The 4,226-nt window shown below is 38.7% G+C and overlaps 1 protein-coding gene across 1 annotated transcript in view; it reads left to right on the top strand.

Annotated features, from left to right (window-relative positions):
• The window catches only part of LOC139361668 (uncharacterized), a 196,339-nt gene that overhangs the window by 183,360 nt on the left and 8,753 nt on the right, over positions 1 to 4,226 (top strand). The gene's annotated exons all lie outside the window — the stretch shown is intronic.

Genomic DNA, 4,226 nt, shown 5'->3' with positions numbered 1-4,226 from the left:
GTAACACGGCACGGGTTGTTGGGGGAAGCTCGGCCCAGTCCCGACACTTCAGCTCTGCGGCAATGAGAAAGGGAGGAAGCCGAGGAAAACTTACTCCGTTAAGGCAGCGGCACGAGAGAAGAGGAGCACCATGGTTTGCTCAGGATTTAAAAATATTCAGCCAGACTACCCACAAGTAAATGTGGCCCAACTATTGGTAATGGGTAATCAGATTAGAGTTTCCTCCCTTCTTAGAGGGGTAAGAAATGGGTAAAGAGACGGACAGAGGTGCCAAAACATATCTTTTCTTAATTTCTCATCAGGAAAAATACTTATGAGTAAAAAGGAAGGAATTAAATGAAGTTAAACTAGTATTGAGTGAGATGGATCGATATGTTAGGTTAAATCCTTGCCGTTAATCTGGAGGAATTAGTATAAAGTAAAATATAAGACCATTTATAGTAAACTAATCAATAAAGTGAATATAAAGGCAGATAGCCCACATATGCTAGTTTTTTAATGAAAAAAGAAAGTTCTGTTTCAGATATGGCCCTTCGAAGTATATGTAAAGAAGACTCAAAATAAATTGATCAAAAAATGGCAAGTAACATGTCAGATTACCTTTAAAAGATGTTCCTTCAAGCAAAAATTAATGAAATGATGGTAGTTGTATATAAAGAAAAAAATATGTGACAACAGGGTTTTTCATATTCACTAGAAACATACTTGGGAGATGAGACCTAACCCAGTAGGAATGAATATGAACAAAAATAGAAGACATTCACACACAAGTGATAATTTATGAGACATGAACTTGATCGTATTGATCCTGCTGAGTTCTCTGTTGAAATGACATAGATTCCCCAATGATCTTTCCACAGCCTGTTTGAACTGTGCTCTGCTTGCCTGGAGCCGTGTCGCCCTTGCTTTCCGTGCCGGGGCCACCTTGTGATGGCTCATCCGGTATCTACGAGGAGTAACTTCCAAGGCTGAGAGTGGCCAGGGGAGGAGGAAAGATTGTGTCCTTGTTACCAGGAAAGCAAGGTGCACTGGTAATAACTACAGCCTGAATGTGATGAAAGGCAGAGTAGAGAATCTCTGACATCATTCCATATCTAGGAGTTTCTTTTCATTTATTATTTATTAATTAATTTATTTTAAAATTATACTTTATGTTCTAGGGTACATGTACACAACATGCAGGTTTGCTACATATGTATACATGTGCCATGTTGGTGTGCTGCACCCATTAACTCGTCATTTACATTAGGTATATCTCCTAATGCAATCCCTCCCCCCTCCCCCCTCCCCATGACAGGCCCCGGTGTGTGATGTTCCCCTTCCTGTGTCCAAGTGATCTCATTGTTCAGTTCCCACCTATGAGTGAGAACATGTGGTGTTTGGTTTTCTGTTCTTGCAATAGTTTGCTGAGAATGATGGTTTCCAGCTGCATCCATGTCCCTACAAAGGACACAAACTCATCCTTTTTATGACTGCATAGTATTCCATGGTGTATATGTGCCACATTTTCTTAATCCAGTCTGTCACTGATGGACATTTGGGCCGGTTCCAAGTCTTTGGTATCATATCTAGGAGTTTCTATATGCTGTTCCTCTGTCTTTGCCTCCTGTCTGGAGTTAAATGAGGGATATTTTAAAAGATGTTCTCATGAAGACTTTTCCTATTTTTTTTTGATAGGATTCCTGTTTTTCATATAACAAGTATCAAAAAGCATAGATGTGCTATTTGCAAAACTAATTTAAAACTTATTAGATTGAATTAAATGTAACATATTATACAATGTAATATAATGCTTTTTTAAACTAGATATCACTCCATTCAAATCAGTGATTCGCTACAGTATCCCAATAACATAGACAAACAAATGAACATCTAAAATCTGATCACATCTCTTCTTTAATGGCTCCCATGAGTCAATAGAAAGAGCAAAACAGAAGGAAAAGTAACATCTATAAAAGCCACCTTAGTGCCAGGAACTTTTTATTCATCATTATATTCAAGCATGGCAATAACACTGTGAGGCAATTGTCTTGTACTTACTTACAGAGCAGATAATAAAACAGGATCAGGAAGATAAAGTAACTTGTCCTAGCTCTAAGTAACTAATTGATGAAAAAATTTGCATTCAGATTCAGAGCTGTCCAATTCCATATTCTGTACTAAGTCTAAATTATTTATTACTTATTATTTTAGCAAACAGCTCAATGAAACTTTTCCCAGAGCAAAAGGTCATTGCATTAATGCTTACGTGTGCGTTTGACCAATGATATGTTGTCCGTTTATGTGACTGTAATTATACCCCCATTGAAATGTTTCTCCAGTGTTGGTTATAGATGGGGTTTGAACCTCCTTTACTCTCCTGCCCCTCCCTTTGAGATCAATTGCATCCATCTGCTGGATGGTTAACTTAGGTTATGTAAATCTACAACCATGTATCAGAGATTTTTGGTCTGAATTGCTATCCCTAAATAACTAACCTACAAGAAAATTTCATTGGCCTTTCACCAGTACAACTGTTTTAGTCTTAAGACACCCGCAAATATATCCTCTGTTTCAGTGACCAATGAAGGCCATATTAACTCACAGTTGGCTATGGCTGGCATTTTAGCATGATATAAAAAATGGAAATCATAAAGAATCCTACGGACATTTTATACTATAGACATTATTTTTATAGAGGGTGGAGGTGCTTCATTTATGCATTCTAAGGAACAAAATTTAGCTAGTAATTAACAGTATTTAACCTGCGTAAAGTCTTTTATGCAAGCTATAAAATTAATTTTATTACAGAAATTGCATTACACTTAACAGCTGGTGACCTATCTTACCACAGTAATGTATTTTTCATTAAAATGAAACATTGTGTTTCAGAGCAGGAGCCAGGAATCAGGGGTTGAATTGGAAACTGCCACATGTGTTATATAGAATTGCTGTCTTCCATAACCTGGCATTTCTCAGTTTATTACTGCATCAGGATGAGCAGATTTAAACTCTAATTAAAGAGATGCCATACGTTGTCTTTTTACAACTGGGGTGACTTTAACTGTTGTTCTGTCAAACTAGCCCTGGTAAATTATAACTGTTGTTTTGGTCTTTTATGTAAGCTCAGACGTCCAGGCTGAATTTATCATGAAGCTGGAGTATTGATTGTATTTCCATAGCCGGTATTTTTCTGTCTAATTCTGGCTCTACTGCTGTACTGCAATGTTCTACTCCCTGGCAGTGCAAAGTGAATTTTGCTTGTTTTTACTTTAGTTGTTACTGATTATCCCCAAAAATATAATTTTCAGTAGTCCACAATAAATGCAGTATGAATGGCAACTTCAATAATTAATTGAGTCAGTGAATGGAGTGATTATATTTTAAATGTTTCCCATGATGTGTAGAACAGCAAAACAATGTGCAACTAGGGATTGGGGTATTTGGAAATCTTACATAAATTTGATAATGTTTTAAAATCTTAATGAGGCCGGGTGAGGTGGCTCACGCCTGTAATGTCAGCACTTTGGGAGGCTGAGGCAGGTGGATCATTTGAGGTCAGGAGTTCAACATGGTGAAACCTCGTCTCTACTAAAAATACAAAAATTAATTGTGTGTGGTGGCGGCGCCTGCAGTTCCAGGTACTCGGGAGGCTGAGGCAGGAGAATGGCTTGAACTCCGGAGATGGAGGTTGCAGTGAACCGAGATTGTGCCACTGCACTCCAGCCTGGGTGACAGAATGAGACTCCATCTCAAAATAATAGTAACAACAATAATAATAATAAATAAATAGAATCATGAAGAATTTTCAATATGAAGATTCTTCTTGACTTGAGCAATATTTTTCCTGACCTATTATTATTTAAAAAAAGAAGTAATATACAAATGGCTTGGAGGAAACACACGTGGTATGAAAAATTAAAGTTTTTTTTTTTTTTTTTTTTTTTTTTTTTTTTTTTTTTTTTTTTGAGACGGAGTCTCGCTCTGTGGCCCAGGCTGGAGTGCAGTGGCCAGATCTCAGCTCACTGCAAGCTCCGGCCCCCGGGTTCCCGCCATTCTCCTGCCTCAGCCTCCCGTGTAGCTGGGACCACAGGTGCCGCCACCTCGCCCGGCTAGTTTTTTGTGTTTTTAGTAGAGACGGGGTTTCACCGTGTTAGCCAGGATGGTCTCGATCTCCTGACCCCGTGATCCACCCGTCTCGGCCTCCCAAAGTGCTGGGATTACAGGCGTGAGCCACCGCGCCCGGC

This window comes from Macaca nemestrina, chromosome 2, assembly GCF_043159975.1.
Source record: "Macaca nemestrina isolate mMacNem1 chromosome 2, mMacNem.hap1, whole genome shotgun sequence".
In the NCBI taxonomy this organism is placed as follows: domain Eukaryota; kingdom Metazoa; phylum Chordata; class Mammalia; order Primates; family Cercopithecidae; genus Macaca; species Macaca nemestrina.
The sequence above is the reverse complement of the archived record's forward strand: the minus strand, read 5'-3'. Positions and strand labels throughout refer to the sequence as shown.